Source organism: Uloborus diversus, chromosome 5 (genome assembly GCF_026930045.1).
Source record: "Uloborus diversus isolate 005 chromosome 5, Udiv.v.3.1, whole genome shotgun sequence".
In the NCBI taxonomy this organism is placed as follows: Eukaryota; Metazoa; Arthropoda; class Arachnida; order Araneae; family Uloboridae; genus Uloborus; species Uloborus diversus.
The window spans coordinates 23644129-23657193 of record NC_072735.1 but is presented as its reverse complement, the minus strand read 5'-3'; the positions used below and the strand labels follow the sequence as shown (position 1 = coordinate 23657193).

The 13065-nt window shown below is 31.6% G+C and overlaps 1 protein-coding gene across 2 annotated transcripts in view; it reads right to left on the bottom strand.

Annotated features, from left to right (window-relative positions):
* LOC129222708 (pancreas transcription factor 1 subunit alpha-like) overlaps positions 1–12512 on the bottom strand; it is a 51473-nt gene extending 38961 nt beyond the window's left edge. For both annotated transcript variants that reach the window (XM_054857238.1, XM_054857239.1), the window contains exon 1: positions 12249–12512. The gene's annotated coding sequence lies outside the window, so the exon portion shown is untranslated. The remainder of the gene's footprint in view (positions 1–12248) is intronic.
* Between the last annotated feature and the right edge of the window lie 553 nt (positions 12513–13065).

Genomic DNA, 13065 nt, shown 5'->3' with positions numbered 1-13065 from the left:
TATCAGAAACTTTCTTTTTCTTCACATTTTCAAACTTTAGATGAAGGTGACACTAAGGTGCCATTATGGTTATTTGACGCACTAGACTAGTTTGGCGTGGGATCTTTGGCTGTCAGTGATGCTCAAAGGGACGTAATAACATTCACGAAATCAATATTTAGTAGCCAATAACGAAGCTGATACTCCCTTCTAAAAAAATTCACGTTGTGGGCGAAAAATTCGCATTAGCTCTAAAATTCGTTATTCGTGAAAAATTCGCGTTATAGCCATTTCGCGTAAGTCGGATCGCGTTGTAGCGGGAGTCGATTGTATTTTTTAACCCCCCTCCCCATACTATTGAAGTTTGGGGGAGGGCGTTGAGCACCCTCTTTCAGTTGAAATAGGAAGCTAAAATTCTTCCAGTATATTGCTATCCACAAGTGTAAAAATATTGAGGGGTGACGCGTTATCTAGGAGAAACTTTTTTTTAACATGTATTTTTGAACCACACCAATACCGAGCTTCCTCTACACCTAAAGCATTGATTAGTCAATCGCGCTAGTCAATTACTAGTAAACATAATTTTTTCTGATTTAAAATTCGATGATGTTTTTTCTTAAGCACAAAAATGTTTGTAATCACTTTGGTTTTAGAAAAAAAAAAAGCTTCAAAATGAACATAAGTTCATTATTTGAACGTTTAGGTCAATTACTGGCTAAGATAGCCTTTTAGACAATCGGTAATTTACTACCCCTTAATCCCAGCATAAATTGTTAGTTATTGAATGCAAATTTTTTATTTACTTTGAACAAACATGGATCAGCATACCTCAGTAAAGGAATCTGTATAATTAAATTTTACCTCGAGAAATACGATTTAACTTTTCATCTGATAACAATTTTGATTGGTAAGAAAAATGACTTTATTAAAAATTTATATGTGGCTTTATAAGTAAACCGCCAAACCTCCAATCAAAACTTTAGTCACACTTATAAACTATAACTTAGTATTTAATGGGATGCTGGAATTAGTTCCAGCAATCAGATGAAGAATATCTAAAACCTTTATTCTTATTTATAGTTTTATGCTCCAGTGGACAATCACTGGATCACCCTATTTTTTATAATGCCATTTTTTCAGTCGAAGTCTTAGGAGACCTGAAAATGATTTATAAAGAATCATTTTAGGATCAATGAATTTTAATTCGGGTAATATTTCAATATTTGTTTCCGGAAATTTGCTTGTATATATAGAAGACAGAGCTGAATATTGATAGAATGTGTATTCTCTTCGATTTATAAAAGGAAAAAAAATTTAATTGAAATTAAATTTTAAAACATATGTTAAAACTGCTTTCTCTATACCACGTTGGTTCTCTTAAACGGCAGAAATCAAGATTATTTTCTCGTAGTAGGGAAAAGAGGGAGGCACATGTGAACATTTTTTTTTTCGCTCCTTTATTTTCAAAAAAATATATAAATTTTTTAAAGCCAAAAAATATCGTGTGTCAGTTCGATTGAAACAGACATGTGTCTGTAAGACAAATATTGTATCCCAAATATACCTTCTCACTGTCAAATTTTAAGTTTTGTAGCATGTTCTGATCCCTGGATAGACAAGAAAAAAAAACTGACTACACAGTACAACGAATATTTTGTTATATAATTTTAGTTCTTACTATATCTTAATGTCAAGCTTCATACAGATTATGATACTGTATTCGATAATGAGTTTAAACTTAAGTTTCTAAGAAAATTAATAAACTTTGTCTTTTTATTTTTAGCGGTTCAATAACTCTAAATTGTTGACCACTTTAGTAACAATAAATAAATAAATAATAATTTGTTGTTAATTTTATTAACAATAAATTTATAAATTGTAGAAAAAAATAACTTTGAATGTTCCCACATTTTTTTTTAACTTTTTATATCCTACACAAATATTAATAGTATGAAGAAGACCTGGAGCAGCTCACATCTGCCCTAGATGTTGTGTTCACAAGTGCCCCATTATCTACCTTAGGACTCATTTCCAAAGGTAAAGAATTCTTAATGCCATAAAAAAATTTAAACATTGTCTTAAACTTTTAAGAATGTCCATATGATTGTTTGCAGTAATCAAATGTAGCTGGTTAGTTTAATGTGTTTTCACGTGATGAAGACTGATAAAATTATTATTATTATTAACAAAACACACATACATAACAGTAAGCAAAATAAAATAAAGTTAAGTTAAAACATACAAATTATAAAACAAATTACAAACGTCATAACAAAACATTAAGAAAATCTTTATTATAGTTCAGCATGAGTTAGTAGTAAATTCAACACTAAAGAGCGCCAAAGGCACTGTCCGCAGTGTTATTTAATTGGTTTAATATGGAGTACAAACACAAATATGTATTAAACAGTAACATTTATAAATTAATTTTACACAAGTAATAAATATTTCACACAGAACAATAATTCGACTGTTTGACTCCAGAAAAAAAAACACAATAACTCGCATTGAAACACTCTATAGTATAAAAAAATACAATACAAAATCCCCCCCCCGTTGGCAAGTCAGTATATTTTATCATCTAAAAGTTAATTATTGATAGAATGTCGTTCTTTTGCATATATTCATTGACCCTTTGTTTATATTTTTTGAAGTTCTTCTCATTCCTAACATCTTCCGTTAGTTCATTAAACAGCCGCGGTGCCAAGTAAAAGAATTGCTTTTTAATAATCGTTTTATTTGGTTTTATGACGTTACCTACAATACATGCAAAACAAAGAAGTTGTTGCCACAGAAACAAAAATCGACTCATTGCTCTAAAAGTTTTACGAAGAGTTAGGACTGATGTTGCCTTTATGTGAGAATTTTTCAAGATTTTTTAGTTCAAGGTATCCTTGTAAAACATGCCATGTTCAAATATGTACCCCTTGTTCACATGCTTCTCTTTTCCCCTACATGAAACAAAGTGTCCCTAATTTGATGAAAAGAATTATATTACGAAATCACTATCTACAGGGTGGCAAGAAATAATTTGGACACATATAATCTTTACTAATAATAAAGCTGAAAGTCTCTCTGTCCGGAGGATCTCTGGATGTCTGTAGGATGTCTGGATCTCTGTGACGCGCATAGCGTCTAAACCGTTCGGCCGATTTTCATGAAATTTGGCACAAAGTTAGTTTGTAGCATGGGGGTGTGCACCTCGAAGCGATTTTTCGAAAATTCGATGTGATTCTTTTTCTATTCCAATTGTAAGAACAAAAATATCATAAGATGGACGAGTAAATTACGAAATTATCATAACGTGGAACCGTAACATGGGCACAAGCCAATTGGCGAGATAAGAAATTATCATAACGTGGAACCGTAACATGGGTATAAGCCAATTGGCGAGAAAATTCACCATACATTATTTATAAATATACAGGCGAACCAAAAGACCTTTTAATTTTTCTATTACGGGCAAAGCCGTGCGAATACCACTAGTACATAATAGTTTTAATGCTAATGAAAATATTACGACCAAACTTCAAAATTAATATGAATACACTATTTCGTCTAATAATTTACAAATTTTCAAAGGGGCTACCTTCGGCTTTAACACAGAGCTTCAAACGTTTCACAAAACTTTTGGCTATGAACCACAACACGCTTACTAACATTTTATCCCATTCCTTGCATAAGGATTTTTTGGAGGATACCAAAGTTTTATCATAAACCCTCGTCTCCAAGATAGACCAAACACAATAATCCATTGGGTTCAAATCTGGGAAACACGATGGCCATTCTTGGGCTCCAATGAAGTCCGGAGAATGTGTCTTGCACCCATTTTGAGTGCTTTTAGCTCTATGTGCAGTTGCGGAATCTGTCGGAAGATTCATCTTTCGTTTCCAAAGAATTTTTGCGACCAAGGTATTGACCGCGGATTATATGTAATTTGGCAATCTGATAAGCAAAGACTATTCCATCTGAATGAATCTAGCAGGGTACTGTCTGACCACGGATGGTATGGAAAGACAAACATCCGTTTTACAGCCGGAAATGGACGAATCTATTATTTTTATCGATGTCAGCTTTTGCAGAAGCAGAGTCTCATTCAAATAAGCGGAATACGCGGATCAAATTTTTACTTTCCCCTCTTATTCACATTGATTCGTCTTATCTGGACGTTTGAAAATTCCATGCAATCCGTGGTTGGACAGTAGAAGGGAAAATAACGATGGGATTTTGATGCACGCGTTTTAAAATGTCACTAATGCCTTATTCATTTATTGCATTCTCTAAAATAAAGTAAGGGAAAACAAAAATCGTTACCATGGAAAAAACAAAAAAAAAGAAAATATTTTCATTTCGTTCAGGAACCTAAAAGCAAAATGGTAAGCTCAAAAATTTGTTGTGAATAAATAAATCACTTAATTTTTGCCGTGAGAATATAGATCGAATATACTTTAGATTAAAAAAATGTTGCTGAAAGCAAATTTTCATTTTTACAAAACTAAAGGCTAAATAACATAGAGGAATAAGTGCACATCTGTAACAAACCAACTAACATCCCTATAAACTAATAGATACGTCCATTTCCGCCTATAAACCGGATATTAGCCTTTCCATGTAATCGATGGTCAGACAGTAAGACAACATCTTCCGAAATGAATTTGAGATATGTTTCGAGATTAATCTTTATCCCTTGATCAGCAGAAACAAGTGGTGTTTTCCCACCAGCAGGTATCCCACCCCAAAGCCCAAGTCATTACAGATTGGGGTCGTTGATGCCGTTTAACAAAGCAAGAAGGTCTTGGAGGCACGAATGTGTGCTAAACCTCATAAAACTTCGGCATCCCTAAAGAAATTCTTATGCAAGGAATGGGATAAAATATCAGTAAGTGAGTTGCGACCCATAGCCGAAAACTTTGTGGCACGTCTAAAGCTCTGTATTTTAACGTTAGCCACTTTGAAAATTTGTAAATATATTAAACGAAATAATGTATTCATATTTATTTTGAAGTTTGGTCGTAATATTTTCATTAGCATTAAAATTATAATGCATCATGTATGTCCAAGTTATTTGTTGTCTCCCTGTAGATTGTCTTACATGCATACCAATTTTTAGAAATAGCCATCTTCGGCCACTGCAAAAGTAAATTATGTATCTAATTAGTCTCTAAGTTTAAATCAGAAGTTTCAAGAACAACAGCAAAAGTTTTCTTTTGTTGCTTTGTTCTTTATTTCAATATTTATATAATTTTTTAATTCATGGCTTTTTTTTTGTCAGGCCACACAATTAAGCAGCTCAAAGCTCATATTAATTACGACGCCAATTTCAGCTAACCGATGGCAAAAACTTTCAATAAGCAATTCAGGCATTCCAAAATGTATCAGAAAAATTGTAAAAATTATAACTTTTTTAAAAATGTTTGGTTTGATAAACAGAATGCGTTGCTTAAATATCTTTTTAAATTTTAACTCTCGCAAAATTATTTTTATGTACATTTGATTGAAAAGTATTAGTCGGATTTTAATGAAGCAGCATGTGAGAAAACGTGATTTATTCTCTTTTTAACTGCAAAAATTACTAATTTCGCCTATTTATTGGGAAAATTGAAGGGAAAAGTATCATTTGTTTAATTACTTATTTATTCAATAATTCATTAATTTTTCTGTTATATTTGACCGATTAAGTCTTAATTCGTACGGACAGTAGTGGTAGGAAAATAAGCATTCAAAAACGAATAAAGAGGTGAAACTGCGTGGAATATTAAACACGTTCTATTTCATTTAAAATGTCCCCAAATGCAGAAATAAACTAAAGTAAACTGTGAAAATTAAATATTTTTTATTTAAAAAATAGAATAAGTAACTGCACTGAAAAATTTCAGGGCTTTCATTTCACTTGTTTACGAGTCTTTTTTTTTCTCCCCTAATAATTTATGAGAAGATTCGAACAGAATTCATTATTTTACAAAATGGGTCCGCAAAGATATATCAGTGTAAAATAGCTCTCATTTTATTTGAAAAATCTTTGCATGATTTTAAACTGCTCTACAGACGTGAATATTAAGTTCTAAAGAAAATTTCTGTTACCCTTCTGCTATTAACCTAAAATATTCAACTAAAAGTAAAAGCTCCAGAGATTTCGTCAAATCATTCTTTGGAAGCAACGTGTAAGCAATCATTTACAAGCGACTCGTAATCAATAATTGGAAAGTTATGTGTACATTTTTGTGTATATAGAGTTTTCCCAATATAATTTAAGCAAGGCAGACGGTTTTACTGCCGTAAATTACTGCGACAAAAGAAGGGGAGAGAATGAAGAGAGATAAGTTGAAACGCTTTCTTGCTCCGAAGGGAAAAAAAGGTGGATCCACAAAAGAACAACTGTTGGAACTTCTTTGATCTAAATACTGTAAAACAGTTATCTTTACAGGAAGGCGTAATTGCAAAAACACCAACATTCAATTTGTTTAAATCTTGACATGAGCCTTTCAGAATTGTTTTTAGACTGAAAATTCCAAAAACTTTTACCATTGCTTGCATTGTTGCAGAAAATATTCTTAAAATTTCTATATGAAAAAATTAGCTGGTGCTCGTCTATGACAGAAAAACAGTTTCGAACTCCTACGGGCTAGAGACTGTAAAACGGTTTTCTTTACAGCAAGATCGTTATTGCAAAAACACCCACTTTAAGGTTATCAAACCATTACGTTAACTTAAATTTTGCGGAGTTCTTTTGCACTGGAAATTTAGAAAAGCTTTTTACATGCATCACACTTGCTACGGGAAACATTCTGAAAAAAATTCCAAATGAAAAGCTTAGCTGGGAGAGTCTACGACAGAGAAAGGCTTAGAACTTTTTGAGTTAGAGACTATGCAAAACGGCTTTCTTTACGACACAGTCGTTTATTTCAAGAACTTAAAATTGTTTAATCTTACATAAATAATTTTGCGAACTTATTTTAGACTGGAAATTCAGACAGACTTTCTCCGTTCATACATTGTTTTGGGAAACATTTTTTTTAACATTCCAAATGCTCAGCTATGCAGTCTACGACAAAAAAAAATTAATCTGAATTTTGACATCTCGAATTCAAATTATGTTTTTCGCAATCACGAGTGTGTGTATGTAGGCGTGTGTGTTTGTGTGTGGGGGTCTGTGTGTTGTCTGTAGGGGTATGTTTGTTGTGTGTAGGGGTATGTGTATGTGTGTAGGCATGTGTGTTTGTGTCTGCATAAGTGTGTGAGTAGTTGTGTGTATGCATGTGTGTGTATGTGGGGGTATGTGTATGTGTGTAGGCATATGTGTTTGTGTCTGTGTGCAGGCATGAATGTGTGGGTAGTTGTTTGTATGAGTGTGTGTATGTGTTTGTGTGTGTGTGTGCATGTGTAGGTGTCTGTATGTATTTGTGTGTGTTTGTGTGTGTATGTGTGTGTGTGCGTGCGTGTGCGTGTAGTTGTGTATGTATGCGCGTGTGTGTAGGACTTGGATGCAACCTGGAGATGGCTTTCGCTCTAGGAGCAGCATCGTGAGGAGCCGGTCGACGGTGATGGTGCGAAGGGTGGCGGTGGGAAAATAAAATGATAGGACGCCAAAAACAATCAAATGAAAGCAATAAGCAATCGTGATTGCTCAAAAAAAAAGCCGTTGGAACTTCAGTGTGCTAGATACTGTAAAACGGTTTTCTTTACAGCAAAGTCGTTGTTGCAAAAACACCCACATTTAGCTTTTTTAAATCTTACATTCCTTGAATTTTGCAGACTTTTTATACAGGGATAGGGAATATTAAAAGCATTTTCCTATACCTACTATATCATTTCAGAAAACAGTCTTACAATTCTAAATGAAATGCTCAGGTGTGAATGCAAAAACCCATACAGATTTTTATGCTTTTTGCAAATGTTAGAATTAGGGGTGCGACATCGATGTCGATGTTTTGGAAACATCGATGTTTTTGCTAAAACATCGATATTTTTAATATCGATATTTAACTTTCGATGTTTTTGGAACATCGATGTTTTGGGCTCGATATTTTTTCGATGTTCATGTTTTTGTATTTTAATTGAAGATTATAATAAAATTTCTCACAGGGAAGCGATATCGATTAAAAAACATCAATGTTTCAAAACATCGATCTCCAAAATGAAAACAAAACAACAACAAAAAAAAGATGGTATCTATAAATTAATAATACTGAACTCCCTGAAACATCGACAAAAAAAAAAGTACTTAAGCCCTATAGTTCTCAAATACAGATCTTTTTCACTGTTGCGTAATTATTCTGATTAAATTGAATTCATGATTTGAGGTTCAGTATTTTCAATATATTCGTCGGGTGCGCATTCTTTTGTATTTCTTAAATTAACAAATATATATATAATTTATTACTGGCTTTACTTAGAAATTTCCGAAGTAATAGCTATAATTCAACGAATTGACGCAAAGAGAATTCACTGATCCACTAAGAAACATTTTTTTAGAGATTATCATGTATGTATAGTAGTAGTATATTCAAAAATGTATAGTTCATACTGTAGTGTAGTATTCAAAAATGTATGTTATATAGTGATAAAAAGATCGATGTTTTAAAATATCGATGTTTTTTGGTCGATGTATCAATACTATTGATGTTTTAATTTGTGACATCGATGTTTTGCCATCGATGTCGCACCTAGTTAGAATCGTACATACGTATTTGGTAACAACTTTTGCAATGACATATCCATTAGCTGTATCAATTTTCACTGCTTTTATCCTTACTGGTGGAATGTGGAGGGAAAGTGAAATGGTGAAATATTTACTGTGTCTTTAGCGTCACCTAGCTGGTAATATTTTAACTATGTGTTCAAACACATGCAGTATATTCCAGTCAGAAAAAATTATCTCTGTGGATCAAAACATATGATAACGCAAACAATATTCAAAAATCAATATTCATACTGTAAAATTTCGTCGTAAGTCAAAATTTGTTTTTGTTATTATAATAAAGTGATAAAGCTTTTGTTATAACATTTTAAATATTAATTGAGACCGACTGATTTCCGATGTAGAATTTATTTCTTTAATGTTACGCTTACTTTTATTTTAAATGTTTTGTACAGTGAGTCAAGCGCATGTGAGAAAAGTGGATGGGGCAGTGTAAAATAGTTCATTTCGCGCTTACTTGTTCAATTACACATTAAATTACTAACGTACTGATTATTAATTAACTAATTTACATTCTTTCATTTAATAATTAACGTCAATTAACTTCTCTATTAATTAGTGCACTTATTTTCTTATTAGTTCACTATTTTAGTGTTTTTATTTATTATTCCTTCTCATATTTATTAATGATTCTATCTATTTAATCGCTTGTTGTTTGTTTCATTATCTATTTATTTATTCATTCATTCTTTTATTCACTCATTCATTTGATGAAAAATACTTTAAATAGTCTTATAGAAAGTATTTCACTTAAAAAAAAACACTTTTCATTTTGCCCCATACAAAGAAAAAAGTGAAAATTTTTCACTTTTGTTTGAAGGTACAAATTTACTGCCAAAAATAAGAAGTAATGTTTCAATGTGCATTTTACTGCAAAACAAGTTGCTCTTTCTTTGCGTACTGTAATTTGCGAAATAATTTTTTTCATTTTAAAAATGGTAAGTTTTATTGATTATTTCCCTTTACCTCACATTCCTCTACTTTAGAGTTTCCTATTGGCATGGACATACACCGGTAAAAATGCAGCTAGAAACTAAGATTGAGGCAATTTGGTCAGAAATAAATTTTAATACAACTTAATGGAATGAGTTTCCAAGTAAGTTTTCAGAAAAAAATAGCAAAATATGAAAATATTTTTTGGGTATGATTATGCGTGCAAGAAACACGTTGCAATAAAAACAAATCATTTTCTTTATTACACTAAACTGATAATTACCGCACAAAATAAAATGAAAATGATCAGTGCCATTAAAGTATAAAATTATAAAAAGGATTTTGTACGCGTGTTTCGGAAATGAAAATGATCAATGTCATTAAAGTATAAAATTATAAAAATGAATTCATACGCGTGTTTCGGAGATACATAGAAACCCTTCTTCAATTCAGAAAATGCTTTGAGCTTCCGTCAATAACTGTTGCAGGGTGTAAGATATCTACAGTACAAAACTTTGTCTAAGTTGAGAAAGAGTTTGTAACATCAAAATACATAGACATGCAATAGTTTTTATAAGTTCGCTGTTTATAATGATGTTGATTCGATCCTCGTTTTTTACACAAACGAAGACGTTTTGCCTGATAAATATCACATGATTTTTAAATCAATGGATATTTGAAAACATCAATTAATGAATTGATAAATAAAACTGTGTAGATGAAAATCATTTTTCACTAATACATTTTTATATTAAAAAATTTAAATTTTTTAATGTTTGAAATTTTTTACGTATTATTAGTTCCTCAGCTTCTCCAACGCAAAAAGTTACATTTATATTTTGTTCAGCTCCTTTCGATGCAAAGCCAGAAAAAAATCTGATTGAAATGAGAATCTGATGAGTATCTGCTGATTGAAAAAAGAATTAATTTGAAATGTTAAAACAAATGTCTGAATTTCTTATTGAAAAGACGCTCTGTAAAAGCGTCGGATGAGTATATAGCATTGACACTATACGTATGCAATCAATAAACAAGCAGAAATAAATGAATAATTATCCAATCTTGAAATATTACATTTTTAAGAAAGAATGTATCCATTTGTACTGTAACGTCAAATTGTGATGGCGTAAGATGTTGCAATGTAAAAAAATGAAAGTTCATGAAATTATGTAATGACCCTAAAATTATTATGACGTTAAAAAAATGATTCAAAGTTTTCAATGTCGCTTTAAGATAATTTAAATTAATTGTTTAAATTAAATTGTAAAAAAAATGCTTACAAATAAAAGTAATCAGAGGAAAAATTCTTCCCGATATTTTTCGTAATCATCATCTAATTATGAATTAGCAAAGAAATAACGGAAAAGTTATCAGAAACCTAAGCAATTGCAAACATATTGATTTCTAACTTGAAAGTGATAAGAAAATAAATTTGATGTTATGTGTGAATGCGGTTTCTTTTCGTCGCTGGCATAAGAGTATTTGTATCCGTCACTTCATAAATTTCATATTCTGTTGGACTTGTATTTTTAACTAGTGGTACCCGCACGGCTTTGCTCGTAGTTGAAAATTAAAAGGTCATTCGGTTTGCCTGTATATTTACAAATAATGGATGACGAATTTCTCGTCAATTAGCTATGTTCATGCACTCTCCCATTCCACGTCATGATAATTTCGTAATTTACTCGTCCATCTTATGAAAATTTTTCTCCGGAAAATGTTCTTAAAATTGAAATAGAAAAAAAAACAAAATCGAATTTTCGAAAAATCGCTTCGAGATGCACACCCTCGTGCTACAAACTAACTTTGCCAAATTTCATGAAAAGCGGCTGAACGGTCTAGGCACTATGCGCGTCACAGAGATCCAGACATCCTACAGACAGAGAGACTTTGAGCTTTATTATTAGTAAAGATTTAATACAAGTAGTTTAATATGTGCGTTTTTGAATAGAGCAATAAAATATGTGTATTTGGGATTGAAGATATATGTGATGCTAAAAGTCTTAACTTAAAAAATCCATTTGATGTTATTTAAAACCATTTTCAGTTAAGACTTTTAGTATTACAGCATATTACACTTTATTGTTGAAAATAAACAATGCTTCTCAAGCTTAATACATATGACTTATTAATTCCGCTGCTATTGATCTTTGTATTAGTTTTCCTGAAAACTAACATTTTTGTCCACTGTTTAAAAAAAAAACAGTGACTTTAATTTAATGTGACAATTATGAAAAAATATTTATTTATTGGTTGAAAAAATCGATTTATATCATTCCATCATAATATTTTAATGGGAAAATATGCTCATTATTATTTTTTTTTGGAAAAACTTACGTGAGTCAACATATGTCACTTATTTCAAATTCATGCTTGATAATTTCCTTTTTATTATGAAGAAAATTCAATCATCATTTTAAAAAATAATAATTAAGACAAACTTCTTTTCAAGTCAATAAAGTGTATCTAAGCACCTGGATACAACAAAAATGAGCTGGTTTTATCCGGTTGCTTAATTACTCCTAAACCAGAGGTACGTACTGAAAGTGAGCAGTTTTCACTTTTTTTATAAATAAAAGATCTTACAATGCATATAGTAAACAAAGAAAATATCTCAATAATATTTCAAAGAACTTACCTGAACGAATATGCAGAATTAAGAAGAAAAAATGTGCGCAGTTTGTGTCAAAACATGCGTTTTCTGAGTGTTTTACTGAAGTTATCAATACGAGACACAAAATTTACAATAATATTCACAACTCAGCTGCCTGAAATTGCCGTTTTTCCTTGTTGACTATCAATTTAAACCATCGCAGTACACAGGACTTGGTATTTTGCAGCACAAAACCTTCGAGGAAAACCGCCAGAAAAAGCAATTTTTCTTCTAATCAATCCACGCTACTAATTCGAATCGCATCCACTATCTCTATGAATATCATAATAACGTTTGGCGGGGTAAGGAAATGTTTTTGAAGCCCCGCCTCGTTCGCCCAACAGACATGCGCGGATACGCCCACGTTGGGTTTCCACCAATTGAAAAAGGATTGATGTGTATGATCGACATTATAGCTATCACATCTCTTGCGACAGAAATGCTATATCTTGACACATGTACACCTAAACGTCATGAAGATTTTCTGGGACATTGCTGATAAAAGTATCGTGGATAATAATTGAAGTCTTTCAAACTTTTTCTTTTCTTTACTCAGTATTGAATATATTTTTTCAGTATTGATTTTTTTTCCAACTCTCTTTTTGACTAACAATTTTTTTGTTTAATGATTTATATCAACTATCCTGATTTGGGACAGGAAAGTTAAATATTTTTTAAGAAATCATGTAGCGAGGAAGAGTTTAGTTTGCGTTTACTATTAGTTTTTTGTTTTTTTTTTTTTGGAATGTGTGATTTAGTGTCTTCTAAAACAGTTTATTTCTTCAAAATGTATTAGTGAGAA